A 20,658-nucleotide genomic window follows, 5' to 3' on the forward strand; every position below is an offset into this window, starting at 1 on the left:
CTCTGGCTTGTTGGCCCCGAATGTCCAGGGGTCAAACAATGGCTTCCACTGCTCTCAATGCTGGGCCCTTGCTGCTTAACAGCTATTGGGTGGGCAGAGAATGAGTGAGTGACTGTAGCTGTGTCGTCATCCTCTGGATGGGCACGCGAATGTTGTTTTACCTCCACATCTTAAAATGCGGGACTGAGATCAATTGAACCTATAGCATGAGAAGCTTCTGGAATAGGGGAAGGCAGGCTTGGTGACTCCCATATCTTTCAGTATATGCTCCCTCCATGAGCCTTCTGTTGTGGCTGAGGGTCCCATCCCGTCAATAGACTCTCCGCCTTTGCTGGTAACTATCTCATGTCTTAGTGACGCCGTACACCAGGACTTTCATATCAGAGCCAGGTGGCAGCGCAGTGGTGCAGTGCATCACTGAGTGATGTGACCGAGTGGAGAAGGCTCCCAGGAGGAGACTCCCTGAGTCCACCAGGTGCATGTGTACCTGTGATCCTGGGCCAGTGCAAGGGACAGTCTGTGTGTGTAAGGTTGTGTAAAATTCCGACAGGACAGAGAAATGGAAGAAAGTGAGTTGCAGCATGCCCCATTGGGGGAAGTGTGCTTTCTCTTCTCTCTGACTCTCTTTGGTAAGTGTACATGCCCTCTGGCAATTAAAACACACACACACACACACACACACACACCCCTATCAGTGTATTTAGGCTTCTTGTGAAATTTTAGAACTTGTATTTCTTCTAGGAGTTTGGAAACTGTGAACATAAAAGTGATCTTTTACACTCATAATAATAATAATGTTCTTTATACAGCAATAAGTAACAAAATACTTTTACTAGTCTTTTACACAATAAAAGAATAAAATATATAAAATGAGGCCAGCATTCTGAAATCAGCTTTAACCCTAATACTCAAATTAGAGATGATGTTTAAAATCTTGAGTGAACAGTGTGGTACAGTTATCATCAACCTGAGTGGGTACCCAAGTGGGAGTCATTACACTGCATCGGTGACCTCAGCCACAGTTGCAGTCATTATTAGCAGTCACCATCAGTTGAGACTAGCACATTAACTATCCATTCTACAGCTGCCCGTGCTGGGGATCCACTGGCTGGGGATCTCACATCTAGCCGATTACTGTGCCAGGACAGTGGGATCCCCAACACGAGACACACAGCATCAAGGGAGAGCAGGACAGTCACTGTTAAACACCAGTAGAAGCACGGGCTAAAGAGAACAAAAATCAGTGCAGCAGAAGCCTCCCTAGTCCGTCCTCTGTTACATTTAGTGAAAAGAGACAGCACCGTAGTCGAGACACACCGACGTGGAAAGGAGCTTGATTGCTCATAGCTGTATCATCCCGGGCAAACCACTGCACCTTGCCAAGCTTTCATGTTCAATCTATAAAATAAGTAACGGGACCAGCGGATGATTACGTCACTGGACATCCATGTAGTCGACCTTGGTTTGAGTCCTGAACCAGGAGGCTTAAACTCACACCAGGCACGTGTGTGTGCATGCCCAAGATCCCGAGAGGAGACTGGAGGAGAAGGATTGCTGTGTGGCTAACCCCCCTGGGGGGTGATTTCTGTCTTTCTGTTTCTTTCTGTCTTTCTGGCAAGCACATGCCCACTATAGCAAAAACTTCAATCAATCAATCAATCAATCAAAAAATAAGTAATATGAGAATGGTCTCCAGGGCTGGTCTTGTAGCCAGATCCCACACAGCTGACCATGGTTTTAATCCCTGCCCCAGTGGCTTGAAAAACACACTACATGCTTGTACATGCCCCAAATCCCAATGGAATGGAGAAGTGGAGGAGAAGGGATTGCAGTGTGACTTCACCCCACTGGGGAGGGGCATGCTTTCTTTGTCTATCTGTCTCTCCCTGTCTGTTTGCCATGCCCTCTGGCAAGTAAAATAAGTAAATAAATAAATAAGAATGACCTCCTAAATTGGTTAAGAACATTTTGAGGTAATGTAAGGAAAACGTCTAGCTCGGTCAGGGCTGGCCACATAGTAGGAGTTAATCCATGAGAATTTCTTATTACCATCTCAGAAGACTGGTTGAGAAACCTCAGGCATGTGAGAGGCTTACAAAGGCCCTAGTTGGAAAATCAGCAATTTGGTTTCTGAAATGAGGAAATAACCACCGGGCTTCTCCACAGCTCACCCCCATTTTGGGCTTGAACCATTGTTCGTCCACACTGCCCCTGTCTCTATAAATACATGGACTGACAGCCACTAGTGCTGGGAACACCTCTTCCTGAGCTGGGGCTTCTGACAGCTCAGCTTCCACAAGCTGTTCATGAGTTATTTCAGGGGACATTTTGCTGTCAATCACTCACCCCTGAAGTGGACTGCATAGGCCTGCATGCACCCCGGATCATAAGGAGGGGGAGCTCATGTTTGCTTCTTGGAAATGAGCACACTGGTTCATGACCCATAAAAGGAAGCTGAGAGAATAGAACAACCCTAAAGTCTTAGCTTACTTTTTGGAATATAATTTTCTTGCTGTGGATCTCCTTTTCTCATTGTGTTTGGTTTAGACTAAAGCTACTTATTTTTCCTTTTCAGAATTTTCAGTTTCCTTGAGTGTATTTCAGCTGGCTAAGGAAGTGAAGGAATCCACAAATATTGAGAAAAATGCCACCTGTGGATAACTGAGGCCCACTGTAGACCCTTTTAATAGTATTTTTTGTATGATTGGTTTGCCCCATGAGTTCACAGTGCTCACATTTGGGTGAAATGTGTAATTCCCCTACCATCCTGAGTATCTTCCTGTTTCCTCCTCCTTTTCTACCTCTACCATTTGTAGGTCTGATAAAATGTGCATATGCAAAATGTCCCTGCAAGAAGTGTTTTTTTAATGCAAAGAAAAGCGTCTTCTCAATGTTTGTTAGTTCAAAAACAGTTATTTCTCACACCACGCATGAGAATAAATTCTAGACGTATTAAAGACCTAAACGTAAAAAAAGACTGTGAACCCACAAGAAAGAAAAACAATAGTGTTATAAGCTTAAATGAAAAGAAGAATTTCTTAAACATTAAAAAAAAAAAAAAGGCAAAAACACTTAACAGGGCCAGCAGGTGGTGCCAAGGTTAAGGCAGCTGGATCCCACATGGCCTGTTGCTCTGTTCGAGTCCTGGAACCAGTGACTAGAAAATCTCACTGGGCATGTGCCTGCGTGCCCAAAATCCCGAGAGGAGAATGGAGAAGGGATTGTGGCATGGCCATCCTTCCTGGGGTGTGATTCTCACTTTCTTTCTGTTTCTTTGTCTCTCCCTGGTGAGCGCCTACACCCTATAGCATACTAAAAAAAGAAAAGAAAGAACCACAAACAATAAACAGAACAATATTTGATTACATTAAATGTATTTTAAAAAAGCTACAGATCATAGACAAAATTAAAAGTAAAACACTGGGAGAAAATATTGCAGCATATGAGGGGATCTTCAAAAAGTTCACGGAGGTCCCAGGAGGTGATACACTGATAGTGCAGCTGGACCCTCATGGCAGAGGTCCTTAGTTCAGGTCCAGTGGCTTCCCTGTATATGTAGAACATATGTACCTGTGGTCTGGGCTAGCTAAGATTGGGGGGGGAGGGTTGTGGCCCAAAGATCCTGTAGGGAGTGACTTTCTATCTCTGTATTTCATGGAAGTTATTTATTTTTCAAAACTAAAATAATGGAAAAGTTTCATTGAAAATATGTATTATAAAATATTATGCATTGATTTCAAGATTTTTTTGCACCAAAATAACTCACACTTTAATTTTATTTTTCCATGAACATTAGGAAGTATTCTTTTATTTACTAGATAAAGGATTAGTATCTAGAATATATGAGGAAATTCTACAAATCAATAACAAAAAGTCAAACAAATCCAACAGAAAATGGGCACAGGATATGAATAAATCACCGAAGAGAAAAAAGCATTAAAATTATTTTAAAATGCTTAATTTCGTTAGTGGTCAAGGAGATGCATATCAAAAACAATAGTGAGATTCTATATTAGCAAAAATTAAAACCAGACAAGCATACTGAGGCAAATGTGGTAAAATGGGTATTCTAATAGTGTGGATAACAGTGGAAGTCTGTGCACCATTATAGGAAGTTAACTTGGCAATAAATACATAAAGTTGAAAGTGTGTCCATTATGTGACTCAGCAATTCTTTTAGGTTGACACCACAGAGAATAACTCACACATGGTCAGGAAGAAACATATAAAAGAATAAAGAAGGATTTTTTTTGTAATGGTGAAAAATCTGGGAACTTTTTGTCTTAGTTTATATTCCTTCCAAAAGTCAAGACGGATCTTGCATAGAGGTAGTCTATTTGGGGAAGTGGTTCCAGGAAGTAGAGGTGGGGAGACTAAGAAGAGCAAAAGAGGGAAAGAAAAAATTCAGTCCAAGGATGTACACCTAGCTGGTCTCATTGTTGGCAACTCTAGTAGGGGTCAGTCCCACCAGATTCCTTGGGGGAACCACATGGAAAACACAATGGAGTAGTTTGCCCCAGAGATGGAATATGAACACATTTATCTGTGGGATTCCTCCCAACTTTCAGTGACCTAGGACTGCCCCATGGAATGTCAACGCTCTCAAATTTCCAGGCTGCACACAAATCAGAATGGTTGACTCAGATTCCACTGGAAGTTCCAGCTGATCTTTTCTTTCACGTGCTGTCTTTCTGCCTTTTGTTCTACTTTGTGGGAGAGTTCCCCGACTTTATTTTCCAACACTTCTGCTTTCTTTTATATTTGTCCGACACATCTTTAGTTTTCTAAGGGTACCCTTTTTTCTCTAATTGCTTCTTTTTCCGTAGTAACCTGTTCTTGTTTTAGAGATGTAATAGTGTCTCATGTCTCTGTAAGGTTTTACTTATCTGTTTAAACCTCTTTATGTTATTATTCTTAGTTGTTCTTTAGGGTCATTTATCCTTTCTTCTTATCTGTTTTTTTTTTATAGTAGAGATTTTTCTCAAATGTCTGATATTTATTGTTGGTTTTATTTAGGAGCAAGACACTAAAATCTAATGAAGTTATTATGTAACAAGTTGGGCTTTAGAATTGGTGACCTTTGCTTTAGGTTTTTTTTTTGTTTGTTTGTTTTTTTTTTTTGAGAGATTTTCACTGTAGGGCGCATGCGCTCGCCAGACAGACAGAGAGAGACATAGAGACAGAAAGCGAGAAATCACCCCCCAGGGGGGATGGTCACACCGCAATCCCTTCTCCTCCATTCTCCTCTCGGGATCTTGGGCACTCACGCACACGCACCCGGCATGAGTTTTAAGCCACCGGGTCCAGGACGTGAACTGCGGTCGACTACGTGGGAGTCCAGCGACATAGCCATTACGCTAACTGCTGGTTCCCTGCTTTAGGTTTTCAGACGGGGAATTTTTTTCTACTTTGAGTGGACTCCATATGCCAGATAAATGAGAGCTATTCCACTTCTCTGTGAAAGAACCCGTTACCTGGATGGAGCTGCCCTGTGGCCAGGTGTTTTGAGAGAGTGTCCTATTTATAGACTGAATTAATCCATCTGTTCTGAGCCTCACTTCTCAATCCTGCCCCCTGGGGACACATGCCACCTCTGCCAGACACGGTGGCTTTCTTCTGGGCTCCATCCTCTCCCTGGTATGCTCCATGCTGCAGATTCTCTGCCCTACTCTATCAGTTACCCTGTCTCTTGTGGTGTGTGTGTTTGTGTGTGTGTGTTTCCTAGAAACTTGAAATCTTTTCTCCACTGTGCTTTGTGATAGTAGTCTTTATTTCCCCCCCTAGGTGAGTTGATATCTTTGTTTATTACTACAGTAATACATTTGGTCTTTTAAGTTATTCTTTTGTTGTTGGTTTATTGTCGTTGTTGTTGCCAAAGGGCATGTGTGTTTGCCAGAGAGAGAGAGAAAGCTCCTAACTGGGGTATGATCACACCCCAGTCCTTTCTCCTCTATTTCTCCATCCTACCAGAATTTGGAGTATGCATGCACACACCCAGTGTTTTTTTTCAAGCCACCAGGCCTAGAGTTTGAATCATGGTTGGGCATGTGGGACCAGTTCCCAATGCTCAACTCTTAACCCTTGCAATATGGGGCCAACCCTCTTTTGTTTGTAATACTTCTTTTCTGATGTTTTACTATACTGATGTTTCACATTGTATATACTTCTCTGGGATGTGTGTGTGTGTATATCTGTGTGCGGTGTTTTTAATCTGATAATTAGAATTTTCTATATTCTTATGTTCTTCTAATTGATAACTATAATTTTATGTAGTATAATTAATTGTAGTATATGGCTAGATTTTAAAAATCCAACCTGCTAATTTTATTATTATTTTTATTTTTTAGAGATTTTTGTTATAAGGCATGTGCACTTGCTGGAGAAAGACAGAGAAATAGAAAATGAGAAATTCCCCCCCCCAAGGGGATGGTCACATTGCAGTCCCTTCTCCTCCATTCTCCTCTTGGGATCTTGGGCACACTCGCACATGAGCCTGGCAGTTTCAAGCCACCAAGCCCAGGATTCAAACCTTGGTCGACTACATAGGAGTCCAGCAACGTAACCATTAAGCCATCTGCTGGTTCCCTAATTTATGTTGTAAACAGATGAATGTATTTCTACTTTTGGTGACTATTTGTGTACTTGAAATTCAGATCAAGCTTGTGCTTGTTCTACTTACCATTTTTTTTCTTTATTTCTTCTTTCCATTGATAGATTTTTATTTATCCCAGTCCCCTTGTTTTTGGTCTACTCACTCGGAAGCTATAGGTTGTTCTTCTATTTTTTCTAGTTGTTTAATTTTTTTTGATACACACACTTAACTCCTTTTCTACAAAACAAAGCTTAAATTTCTCAGTCCTACCCTTGAACATGTTTATAACCGCTCATCGAACACCTCTCTTCCTCCCCTACAGTTTCAGTTTTGTATTTTTTTTAAGAGAGATTTTTGCTATAGGGCACATGTGTTCACTGGAGAGACAGAAGAGAGGGAAAGTGAGAAAGCAAGCCACCAGGTCTAGGACTTGACCCATAGTTGGCCATGTGAGAGTCCAGCGCCTTAACCACCTTGTCATCTGCTGGTCCTCCATTTTACATTTTTAATCCCCAAACATTTTTCTTACAGTCAGTGGTTAAATTTCTCTGTACTTTAATCCAGTTCCTGTGCTATCATTAAATATATCCTCTAATAATTATTTCAGTGACTGTCTAGACATAGAAACTCTTTTAGTTATTCCACTGAAAATTTATTGTTTAAATTTTTAAGTGCACAGCTTTTTGATGAAGTATAATATACATAAGGTACAAAAATTATATGCAGTTTATACTCTATTTTTGGAAGTTATATCCTACAAAATCAGTGTAAACACTGACATAGCGAACGCCGAGCCATTTCTCCTAGATGAGATACAGTTAAGGTTCTTACAAGACTCACGTTTTCATCAGCCCGTGAATACATGCACTTGTCTATGTGTGTTACTGTTTAAAGACACCTTATTTCATTCATATTGCTGATTCGTTGACAGACATACTGCCGACGAACATACTGCACTATAACTCATGCCTGGATGAAGCTCAGCTCACATGTCCTTTCTCCACGAGGCACGTCACACTTACCTGCACTAGCTAACATTTCAGCCCTATGCTCGGAGGCAGCAAAACCAGCGTCAGAAAGAACTAAAATGCAGAAACAGGCACTAGGTCACTCGCAGCAGGGACACGTAAGAGCTGAGGCAAGTAGGCAGAGAGGAGCCTTGTCTGACCTTAGCTGGAGACAAGTGTCTCTGGTGACTCAATTTTCCCCTTCAATGTGTGTGTGCGAATGACCACAAAACTCAGCAGTATGGATTTGGGGGTTATAAATACATTTTAGTGAGTAAGTGAAGTCACTAATACAGAACCAGCTAACAGTATCAACTGTACACATAACACAGTGGCTTTTCACAGTGAAGGCGCCCATGTAACAAGCACTCAAGTCAAGGAGTAAACAGTTCCCAGTTCCCCTCTGGGCTCCCTCCCAAGGATATCCACTGTCCTGCTGGCTTCTGGCAGCATAGACGAATCTGGCTGCTTTTCTACATTATTACCAGTGTAAGCACGTGCCATGCACTCTTTCGTGCCTGGCTTCTTTTGTTCAGTTTTATGTTTTTCATCTACGTTGTCACAGGTCATAATAGTATTCATCATTTTAAAGCATGTTTATCAGTCTCTGACATATCATAAATTTTTTTTGGAAGTGAGTCATGTGTCTCGGACTTTTGATATTTTGGATCATTTTAGGTAGGAAGCTTTCTGTTTTTTTGTTTAGAGATATTTTTGTGATAGGGTTTGTGCACTCCAGAGAGAGAAAAAGAAAGCTAGAAATCACTCCCTAGGAGGAATGGTCATGCCATAGTCCCTTCTCCAGTCTCCTCTCAGGATTTTGGGCATGCATGCACATGTGCCCTGTATGAGTTTCAATCCACTGGGTCCAGGACTAGAACCGAAGTTGACTACACAGTTCAGTGACATAACTACTGTGCCATCTGCTGGTCCCAGGGAGCTTTCTGCATTTCTTCATCTCATGCGCGTGTGTGTGTGCATGCGTGCACACTCACATTTTCTAGGAATGAAGTGCTTTGTTACTGCTGTCTTCTAACCCTGAGGCCCCAGTCCAAAACTAAGTCTTCACAGAGTGTCCCAGCAGTTTCCCCACCACAACAAACACGGGGGGACAGCCAGTTTTGGGATCTGCAGGAGATTTTCTGGAAACAATTTCCAGGAAGCAGGGTGGCACCTTTTTAAGCCCCTTTCAAAGGGAGCATCCTGCTTCAGCTCCTGGCTCCATGCGAGGGGCCTGACTCTCTGCTGCGCCTGTGTGGAGTTGCATGGTTCTTGATTCTCCACTGGAGTTCTCCCTGCCACCACTGTCTGCATCCCTCCCTGAAGCCTGGCATGCCTTGCCTTCATCCTGGCTCACTGGGGCCCTTAGATGCTTGCCTTGTCTTTAATCCAAGCTCTCTCTCTCTTTGTTACCTCTTATATCTGACTTGTCATTTCTGTGTGTCTGGAAATGGGAGAAATCATTGACGGGTGACCTTTACTGTGTTACCCAGAAGTCTGTGTTGCTTTGTTTCATCAGAGAATAACACAGCCATTTAAATCTTAAAATAAATAAAGCAGTAGTTTCTAAGGATCATGTCTGCAAGTCAGGATTCCCAATCAAGAGACAGTGGCCTCGATGGAATGGAGCTCGAAGGCGTCATGGAGCTTTGATGACATGAACCTCTCAGAGTCCATTCGCCATACCAGTTATGCCTACGGTTTTCAGAAGCCCTCTGCCATCCAGCAGCGAGCCATTCTTCCTCCTATCAAGGGTTATCATGTGACTGCTCAAGTCCAGTCTGGGCCTGGGAACATGGCCACCTTTTACCTATCAATTTTGCAGCAGATTGAATTAGATCTGAAGGCCACCCAGGCTTTGGTCCTGGCACCCACTTGAGAATTGGCTCAGCAGTTACAGAAGGTGGTCATTGCATTAGGAGATTATTGTCATAGCTGCATTGCGGGCATCAGCCTGCATGCTGAGGTACAGAAGCTGCAGATGGAAGCTCCCACAACATTGTGGGTACCCTTGGCCATAGATTCAAGAAACAAATTTATGACATATTCCAAAAGATCAATAGCAACACCCAGGTGGTTTTGCTGTCAGCTACAAGGCCTTCCAGAGTGCTTGAGGTGACCAAGAAGTTTAGGAGGGACCCTACTCATATTCTTGTCGAGAAGGAAGAGCTGACCCTGGAGGGTATCTGCCAGTTCTACATCAATGTGGAAGGAGAGGAAACTGGACACAACACTGTGTGACTTGTACCACATAGTCGACCGCAGTTCAAGTCCTGGACCCGGCGGCTTAAACTCACGCCGGGCGCATGGACGTGCGTGCCCAAGATCCCGAGAGGAGAATGGAGGAGAAGGGATTGCGGCGTGGCCATCCCCCCTGGGGGGTGATTTCTCGCTTTCTATCTCTCTGTCTCTCTCTCTGTCTTTCTGGCAAGCGCACATACCCTATAGCAAAAACCTCTCCAAAAACAAAAAGAGAAACCCTGACCATCACCTAGGCGATCATCTTGATTAACTCCTGAAGGGAGCTGGATTGGCTCACTGAGAAGACGCATGCTGAGGCTTTACTGTCTCTGCCACACACGGGGATAGGGACCAAAAGGAGCAAGATGTGATCATGAGGGAGCTCTGTTCTGGCTCCAGCAGGGTAGTGATCACCATGGACCTGCTGGCCAGTAGCAACGATGCGCTGCAGGTTTCTTTAGGCATCAGCTATGACCTTCCCTCGGACAGGGAAAGCTAGATCCAGAGAATTGGCTGTGGTGGACTATTTGCCTCTGAGGGCGTGGCTATTTTTTTTGGAGAGGTTTTTGCTAGAGGGCTTGTCCGTGCATCAGAAAGAGACAGAGAGACAAAAAGCGAGAAATCACCTCCCAAGGGGGATGGCCATGCCACAATCCTTTCTCCTCCATTCTCCTCTCAGGATCTTGGGCACGCACGCACATGCGCCCGGCGTGAGTTTAAGCCACTGGGTCTGGGGTTCAAACCATGGTCGACTACATGGGAGTCCAGCTACATAGCCATTACACCAACTGCTGGTCCCAGGGTGTCGCTATTAATACGGTGACAGAGATGACAAGAAGACTCTGAGACCCCCAAAACCTTCTACAGCACCTCCATTGAGGAGATGCCCCTCTGGGATGCTGACCTCATCTAAGAGAGGCTGTTCAGCCTCACCCCAACCAGGCTTTGGTCCTGTGGAGGGCTGAAGGTGCAGCAGGAGAGGAAAGGGAGGAAGCCAAGGGATGGACATCTTGGTATTTTTTTCCTTTGAACAAATGTCACTTTCTGAGGGAATAAATAAAGCAGTGTTCAGTAGTCTCCACTCGAAAAATAACCCACATGTCCTTCAACTGATGAATGGGTAAGTGTGGTATATCTATCTGAAAGAATATTAGTCACCCATTAAAAAGGCGTAGAGTATTGATGCATGCTGTAATATGGATGAGCCTTGAAAACATGCAAAGAAACCAAGACCAGAAGGCCATATGTTGTATAATGACATTAGTTGTCGGAATAGACAACTCCATAGAGACCAGAGGCCAGGGAAGGGGAAAGTGGGGAGGACTGCTAATAGGGTTGGGGGTTTGTTTTGGAATGAGCAAAATGTTCCAGGACTAGACAGGATGAAGGCTGTGCAGCATTGCAGATGTACTATGCATACATTGTAACTGTACACTTTAAAAGAATGAATTTCATGTTATGTGAATTTTACTATAAGACAAGAGTCCACCCTTCTGCAGCCCTTCCTATCTGCTCTTATTAGCAGGCTTCACTCACCTCTTTGTACCAACGCAGTGCCTGTCTCTTTGGAGCATCTTTGCCCTCACTTTGCAAATGATTTGTCTCTGTGTCATCCTTCTACTAGGCCAGAAGCATTTTCAAGAGAAGAGCTGTGTCCTATTCAGACTCGTGTCTCTATTACCTCCTTAGTGTCCAGCACAGAGGGAAGTCCAAGAAATACTTGCTGAATAAATGAATACAAAAATTAGGTGAACTGACATGATCTCTCCAGAAAAACTTCACTCTTCCTCTAGGTCTCTCAATTCCTCATTAGAATTACCCCTTGGGGATAGGGTTTCCATTTGGGAACATCGTGCTGTTCTCAGAACTAAAGCTTTTGATGGCAGGAAAGAGGGCAAGCAGCCTCGTCTGTTCCTGGGGTGGAGGAGTCCCCAAAACTTTGACCTCCCAGCAAAAAACAGTCCTAGCCTTACACTGACTGCAGGTGCAGTTGCAATGACTGCAGACTAAATTATTCAAAATATCCCCAACACCTGAGCTCAAAAATGCTTTTGCTGAGTCACTCTCCGGCACAAAACATTTCCTCTATGATACTTTCTTCTGTGCTCTGAGGTGTAAATTGCAAATCTTGCAGCCTCACTCTACAGAGGTGGGTTAAGTAACATCTCCAGGGTCAGGCAATAAATGATGCAATGAGCGATTCAGCATATTGGAGCAGGTGTCTAGGGGTCTGGGCTCCTGTATTTGACTTACCTATTTGTAACATCAGGGTTAGACATTTCCCAGATATACCAACCATCAGATTCAGATTTTCAGATGCAAACATTTCTTTTTTAACGGTAGCTTCGATTCTTTATGACGTGGCTGGAGACGTCTTCTTCTTGTTCCTATTGTGTGGAGATAAGGATAGGAAAGGGTTATTAACCATTTCCCTCATGTTAGACCTTTATGCAAAGTAATTTTAAAATAATTCTTTCTTCTCTTCCACATTAAAATTTACAGTCCTTTGGGAACCAGCAGTTAGCGTAATGGCTATGTCACTGGACTCCCACGTAGTCGACCGCAGTTTGCGTCCCGGACCCAGTGGCTTAGAACTCACGCTGGGAGCGTGTGTGTGCGTGCCCAAGATCCCGAGAGGAGAATGGAGGAGAAGGGATTGCGGCGTGACCATCCCCCCTGGGGGATGATTTCTCGCTTTCTGTCTCTATGGCTCTCTCTGTCTGTCTGGCGAGTGCACGTGCCCTATAGCAAAAACCTCTCAAAAAATAAATAAATAAATAAATAAATAAATAAAAAATAAAAAAAATTTACAGTCCTTTCATTAAAAGAGCGAGAGAGAGAAACTATCATGTTCTAGGAACTATGTATTCCAACATAAATAAAAATCTAGTCCCTCTCTTTCAGGTGTGAATTCATACTCTTTCTTTAGAACTTGTTTTAATTTTAAGTTTCTATTTCTGATTCTAATCCAGCTTTGTTAGATGTATGCGTGCCCAAGATCCCGAGAGGAGAATGGAGGAGAAGGGATTGCGGCGTGACCATCCCCCCTGGGGGATGATTTCTCGCTTTCTGTCTCTATGGCTCTCTCTGTCTGTCTGGCGAGTGCACGTGCCCTATAGCAAAAACCTCTCAAAAAAATAAATAAATAAATAAATAAAAAATAAAAAAAATTTACAGTCCTTTTATTAAAAGAGCGAGAGAGAGAAACTATCATGTTCTAGGAACTATGTATTCCAACATAAATAAAAATCTAGTCCCTCTCTTTCAGGTGTGAATTCATACTCTTTCTTTAGAACTTGTTTTAATTTTAAGTTTCTATTTCTGATTCTAATCCAGCTTTGTTAGATGTAACCCCAAATTTACCAACTGACAAACACTTTTGACTAGCTTATTACCCTCTGTGCTTCTAATACATGGAAAAAGTCAACATTAATCTCTGTTCGTGTTCTACTGACCAGCAGCCTGTGAGCACGTTGGGGTCGTCAGTGCCTGCTCACATAAAAATCCATTCAATTACATGCACGTGAAAGATAACAGGCCAGAAACTGGAAGAAAAAATTGCTTTCTGCAGTGACTGTAAAGTTCCACGGGAACAGCCCCTGCAGACACGGCGTTCCCAGGTCTACGTTATGGAGACAGCTCATCAGATGCAGACAGGCTTTCTGGGAAACCCCACAACCGCCAACGGTGCTCTGTAGTGCTCAGCCACTGTGTGTGGTCTCCAGAGCTGTTGCTGAGAGTCATGGCAGGAGGGAGAGCAAAGGTGCACATTCCTGTGTCATCCCGTCACCTATGGGACCCGAGGAGACTGAAGCCATCAGCTCCTTTGCTGACTCAACATCCTAGGGAGAAGGCTGTTCGGAATCCCTGATCAGCTCTGAAAGGCACATGCTAGGGTTCCAAAACCAGTTCCAAAGGCTGCTGCCAACAATGCTCTGACTACTCGTGCAGCTAGCATCTCTCTGTTTTAGTTATGCCTGCAAAATAGAGTTACACAGTAAAGGGGCTGGGGTTGAAAAAAGATGGTCAGTGAAACAAATTACTGTTTTTTTCCTTTCTACACTTCAGGGACTTGGTTTTTCTAACTGGTGCCAGTCTCCTGCGAGGCGAACGTGCTAGCTCATAGTCGCCACTCAGATTGTCCTGCTGCTGCTAGTAAGGCATTGGGAGATCTGCTTTGGGTGTTACGATGATGTCTCCCCGCCTGAACGCCTGCATACTCCTTCTGGCATGCATTTAATCAAGCTAAATACACGGTGGTCTTGTCTGCCACTGTCTTAGTTTGGGTACCCCAGAAACAGACCCTGGAATAAGAATTCAAGTGCAAATCATTTATTTGAGGGGTAATCTCAGGAAACATTGCTTGGGAAGGAGACAGGGAGAGGAAGTTAATCAAAAAAATAATCATTATCAAGCAAGTGATACTCTCACTAAAGAACACTGGGAAACAGGGTATAGCCCAAATTTCAGAGCTATCCCACCTGGAAAGTAAGGGAACAAGGGTATTTATATGAAGATTTCCATCAGTCATTGGTTGAGGGATGTCCTCGTATGGTGGTCATTGTATATTCATACTGGAGAAAAGAACCTTAATGCCTACTTCACTCCACACAATTTAATGCGAGAAGGATCAGATGCCTAGATGTTAAAGTTAGAACTATGTTTCTAAAGAAAACATGGGACGATATGTGGAAAACCTTAAGACAGGCAAAGTTTTCTTAGGAAAAATACAAAACACCCTAAAAATTTTCATGAAAATTAATTACTTGAAAAATTAATTACGAAGCACATCTTTAAAATTAAATATGTCTGCTCTTTGAAAGACATTGTTAAGGGGACCAGCAGATGGCGTAATGGCTACATTGCTGGACTTCCATGTAGTTGACCGCGATTGGAGTCCCAGACCCAGTGGCTTAAACTCACGCTGGGAGTGCGTGCGTGTGTGCCCAAGATCCCAAGAGGAGAATGGAGGAGAAGGGATTGCAGCGTGGCCATCCCCCCTGGGGGCTGATTTCTCACTTTCTGTCTCTCTCTCTCTTTCTGGCAAGTATACACGCTATATAGCAAAAGCCTCTCAAAAAAAAAGAAAGAAAAAGGAAAGAAAGACATTGTTAAGAAAATGGAAATGCATGGTCCAACTACAGTAGTGTATGGTAGTAGATAATGCTACTTGGTAGGCTTAGGCCACATGGGAAGCCTAGGTTTGAATTTCAGACTACCCTAGAAATCTGGGTGTGATAGCACACACCCAGCTACTTGAGAGGTTGAGGCAGGAGGATTATGACATAGTGAGACCCTACCTTGAAAAACAGAGAGAAAGAAAAAGAGAAAATGAAAAAGCAAGTCATAGAATGGGAAAATGTTACTGTTACATGTATCTGACAAAGGAGGAGGACTGGCATCAGAATATATAAAGAAGTAAAAATCGATAATGGCAACAGATTCAGACAGATGCCTTAGAAGGCCCTGACAAATGGCCAGGAAACCATTTGAAATGAGGCTCAGCATCATTAGCAAGAAAATGCAAGTTAAAGTCACATTGAGAAGCCACTGTACACCCACTAACGTGGCTAAAACTAAAGGCTTGCCAATGCAAATGAAGTGTATGGAGCAACTGGAACACTTGTATTCTGCTGATGGGAATGCAGAATGATACAACCACTACAGAGGTGTTCATAAAGTTGAACGTGGGGGCCAGCTGGGGGCATGGTGGTTAAGGCAGCTGGATTCCCACATGGCTGACTATGGTTCAAGTCCCAGACCTGGTGACTTGAAAATCATGCCACTGTATGTGTGCCCAAAATTCTGAGAGGAGAATGGGGGAGAAGAGACTGTGGCATGGCCATCCACCCTGGGGAGTGATTTCTCACTTTCCTTCTCTATGTCTCTCTCCTCTCCAGCAAGCACATGTGCCCTATGGCTAAAACTAAAGAACAGAATACAATGAAATAAAAAAAATAAACATACCAGGGAATTTGGACTTCAGAAAGTTTGCAGGAGAATGAAATTAAAGTATGGGTTGGCTTTGATGAAAAAAATAGTTTTATATCCATCCTAGTTTTTGCATAATATATATGCATTTTCATGAATTGTTTGAAGAAACTCACCTCCTATATCTTTAGGATCCAGCAGTTCCTAGGCACATATGGACAATAAATGACAGCACATATCTATAAAAATGACTGTGCAAGAATGTTCAAAACAGCTTTTGAAAAAACTACTAGAAAATTATTCAAGTGTCCCTCAACGGGTGAAGAGCAAGCAAATTGTAAAATTGTCATACAATAGAATGCAATTCAGCACTAAGAAGGAATGAAATATTGATATGCACAACAACATGAATGGACCCAAAAAATAAAATTATAGGGCCAGCCTGGGGGTGTGGTGTTAAAGCAGCTGGATCCCATGTGACAGATACCATGGTTCGATTCTCAGACCCAACAGCTTGAAAACCATACCAGGCGGGGCCAGCAGGTGTTGTGGTGGTTAAGGTGCTGGAATCCCACAAGGTGACTGCTGTTTGAATCCAGACCCATGGCTTGGGACTCATGCTGGATGCATGTGTGTGCATTCCCCAAATCCTGAGAGAATGGAGGAGAAGGGATTTCAGTGTGGCCATCCCCACTGGGGGTAATTTTTCGTTTCCTTCTCTGTCTGTCTCCAGCAAGCTCAAGAGCCCTATGACAAAATCTAATATTAAAAACAAAAACAAAACAGGTGCATATGCGCCAATCCTCTGAAAGGAGAAGAGGAGAAGGAACTGCAGCATGGCCATCCTCCATAGGAGGGCTTTCTCACTTTCCATCTCTCTGTCTCTCTCTGAGAGGCTCATGCACCTTTAACAAATTAAGACAAAAAAATTACATGGAGCAAAATAAACATATATAAAGGAGTGCACTCTGTGGTTTCACATATACAAAGTCTCGTAACAGGAAAGCTAAGCTGTGGTGATAAAGATCAGACCAGTGCTTGCCTTTGCAGGGTAGAGATTAACTGGTAGGAGGCCCTCACAAGTGAAGTAGTGGTTTTGGAAATGTACTGTATCTTATTTTGGTGGTTACATGAGTGTATAAATGAAAGACCTTCAAAAGTTCATAGAAAAGGGAATTAAAATATGAATTAATTTTGGCACAAAAAAATATTGAAAACCTTTGGAAGATCCTTGTCATAGCTTACCCAATTGAACATGTGGTATCTGTGCTTTGTATTGTATGAAAATTATACCTTAAATATTACAGCTTTATCTTTAAAAAGGAAAACACAATAGGCATTAAAAATATTGAGTACTTGGCCCAGTGTTCTACCCTTCCCTAGACTGTAAGCTTCAGGAGGGTGGGAGCCCTGTCAGCTTTGTTCTCTACTATCAATATATTCCTGGTACCTAGACAGAGCTGGGGACCTCCTGAATGCTCAAGTCACATTTGTTAATATTATAAGTTGGTGGGACCAGCAGATGGCATAATGGTTATGTTGCCAGGTGTGTGTGCATGCATGCCCAAGAACCCGATAGGTGAGTAGAAGAAAAGGGATTGAGGCATGTCCATCCCCCCAGGGGGTGACTTTTGCTTTCTGTCTCTCTCTCTCTGTTTCTGTCTGTCTCTCCAGCGTGTACACGTGCCCTATAGCAAAAATGTCTCTAAAAAATAATAAAATATAAGTTGGCAAGTGCCTCTGTGCATTGAGCTGTGGCTTTATTGTATCTCCCTTTGCAGACATGACCTGTTCTTGGCAGACGCTGGTGGCCCCAGAAGCTCAAGCACAGGTGCATTGTCTAGGAAAGGAGTTTGCAGGTGGAAACCCAGCAGGCCTTGGGTGTCCTTGGGCACTGACAGGGTCCCAACTGTGAGCACCATCTGCTTCTGTGAAGGGTGTCTGACAGCCGCTGCAGCCCTGGCCCTGGAAGGTGAATGCCTCTGAGACCCAATGTCAGGCTCCCATTCCCATCATCCCTGACTGCAGAGAGCCCACAAAAAGGTCATTTTATCCATAGAAATAGAAAATGCCAACATGTGTACCACTTCGTAATTTACCAAGTGGTTTTCTACATATGTTCTTATTTTATCCTCCCTATGACCCTGTAAAGTAGTTGTTTAATAAACGTATTTTTACAGAAAGATTAACAGACTTCTCCAAGGTCACACAGCTGGCAAGTGACAGACCTGGGATTCAAACCACATTTTTAACTATTTACTATTATATTAATATAGTACTGCTGTGTCATTTAAAGACCTTTGGAAGTAGTTTCTGACATTTGATCTCCTCAGTAAGGTTTACTGGACTCATGGAAAGATAAGGAACAAATCCCCCTTGCCTTTAATTCCACTTATTCCGTATGTTCCTGAGAGATTAGCCTGCCTGGACCACTAGGACACTGTCACCCCCTATGCAGTTTTTTCACATTCTTCTCCACCTACCAAGAAAAATCCACACTCCATATTTACCTGCTGTCCAGTGCTATTTTGCTCCTTTGTAACCTCGTATTTCTTAAAAAAAAAAAAAAAAATCTTTTTATCCTAGTTAGTTATATCTTCATTTCTACAACTTTGCAACTCTACTTCCCCTCCATGTGGAATACCAGTTTCCTCCATCTTCCCTTACGAAATGCTTTCTCACCTTCAGGTCCTAACTCAAATGCCACGGCCACTGCCTATTGGTAGATTTTTACTTCATCTGCACCCTTCCAACGCATGGCTTTCCCATGGCATTAACTGTCAGGTGCTATGAATATTTGCACCTTCCTTTGTCTTATTAGATCCTGAATCCCAGAAGGTTAGATTCTGTAACCCCTGTGGTGGTTAACATAGTTGTTTGCATACTGTGATATTTTATTTTTCCTGCCTCAGGTTTATTCGTACACACAGCACAAGACACCAGCCCCACACAGAGAGCAGCCTGGGGGTTGGTCCTTCTGTCCTCATACTGGCAAAGGCCCTACTATGGGACTTTTGTGGGGGCGTGGACACCTTTGGGAGCCTGAACTGGAGCTGGAACTGAATACGGAGCTGCAGCTGAGGCCTGGGCTTTGGTCTGGGTCTTGGCCTTGTTGGCCTTTGACCAAGAGAGCCTGAGGCCCTTGGCGATATGGGCGCGAGCACGTTTCCCGAGCTTAGGATGGGCAATGTAGGCAAGATGACTGAGCTGCGGCTGCTGCCCTTCGGGACACCCTTCTGAACCTCCTTGGGCTTTACAAGGCCTTGATGGCCTCTGCTCGCGCACTCATGGCCTTGGCGTTGTTGGCCTGCATCTTCTTCAGACCCTTCCTGTTGTGCTTCTTGGCAAAGCGCATGTGCCTCAGGAATTTGGGGTCCACCCCTTTGAGAGATTTGTATCTTTGTGATCGAAGTTTCTTGATGCCATTTCTATGCCATTTTCAGGACTGGTTGTGTGTGGTATGGTTCTTGGACTTGGCCATGTCTGCACCGAAACCCGCAGCCGCCGAGGAGCCTGCATACTGTGATATTTAATGGATGCTTTTTAGAGTAAATAAATTACCACTTCCCCAGCCATTGTTTATGCATTGAATTCCTTTTGATATGCATAATTTTAAAGCTTGTTTGCATTTTAATTTTATTTAATATGTTTGGTTAACATAGTCTCCACCTTCTGTATACTTTGCTTTTGACTTGGCACAAACTCAGTGAAAACCTAGGTTTTTTGTTTGTTTTTTTTTTTTGAGAGGTTTTTGCTATAGGGCGTGTGCACTTGCCAGACAGAGAGAGACAGAGAGACAGAAAGCGAGAAGTCACCCCCCAGGGGGGATGGCCATGCCGCAGTCCCTTCTCCATTCTCCTCTCGGGATCTTGGGCACGCACGCACACGCTCCCGGCGTGAGTTTTAAGCCACTGGGTTCAGGACACGAACCGTGGTCGACTACGTGGGAGTCGAGCGACATAGCCATTACACTAACTGCTGGTCCCCCAGTGAAAACCTAGTTTTGCAAATGGGGTAGACAGAGTTCTGCTCTGACTCTGCCATTCATTGGCTGTTACTTTGGATAAAGGGTAGAAATCTATCCTCTGGACCTTATTTTGCCTCCATCTGTTCGATGGGGGTAATACTTCCTTTTGCTTCTTTCATGCTGGTGCAAGGATTGGGAGGATGAATGAAATAACAGACGTGAGAGAGCTTTGTCGGCTATAAATGTCGCTTAATTGCACCTGCTGTTTGATTCAGGCGCACCTTTGCAGCTGGCTCCCCGTTCTTTGGGTGAAAAATTGGCGATCTGAGGTAGTGTGTACAGGGGGCCCCGAGTGTTGGGTCTGCAAGACCAGGAGGAGACAGAGACCACTCCAGGCTGGCACTGTGTAGGGGCGAAGGCCGAGCGGGAGAGTTCAGAAGCACCGTGGCTCCTGCCCTGCCCTGCGTGGCCCAGCGGGTTGAAGGGCCTGAGCAGCCACACCAGGAACCGGATGAAGGGAGGGAGATGTCAGTGGGGGACGCGGGGCTGGTCAGCCACACTCCTACAGGCCGCAGGAGCACGGGGAAGCAAGCCCTTGTCTGCATGGCGGGACCGGGGCCTGTGCTGGGGCGGAGTGGCGGAGGTTCCGATCAGAGCTGCCGGACAGGGACTGGACAGGTCGCATGCTGCCCTGGAAGTGGAGCGCCGAATGCCGCAGAACCCGGCCAGCTCCCACCTGTGAAGCCTCCCTCACGAGTTGGCCACGAGGTCCAGAGGCCCCGGATGCGCCCCCTAGCGGTGCCTCCCGGAAGTGCCGCCGAGCGTTCTGGGCCTGTCCATTGGCTCGTGCTGAGGGAGAGGGTGGGCCTTGGGTCGCTTCGCTTCCTGATTGGGTGGCTCTGCTTACTAGAAGGCGCCCT

At 44.1% G+C, this 20,658-nt stretch overlaps 2 pseudogenes; one reads left to right on the forward strand and one right to left on the reverse strand.

The window, feature by feature from the left end:
* Positions 1-9,174: 9,174 nt before the first annotated feature.
* LOC102500175 (eukaryotic initiation factor 4A-I-like) lies at positions 9,175-10,339 on the forward strand (annotated as a pseudogene).
* Positions 10,340-18,774: 8,435 nt separating this feature from the next.
* Positions 18,775-19,306, reverse strand: LOC102500578 (60S ribosomal protein L29 pseudogene; annotated as a pseudogene).
* Between the last annotated feature and the right edge of the window lie 1,352 nt (positions 19,307-20,658).

Source organism: Tupaia chinensis, unplaced genomic scaffold, assembly GCF_000334495.1.
Source record: "Tupaia chinensis unplaced genomic scaffold, TupChi_1.0 Scaffold144682_1, whole genome shotgun sequence".
NCBI lineage: Eukaryota > Metazoa > Chordata > Mammalia > Scandentia > Tupaiidae > Tupaia > Tupaia belangeri.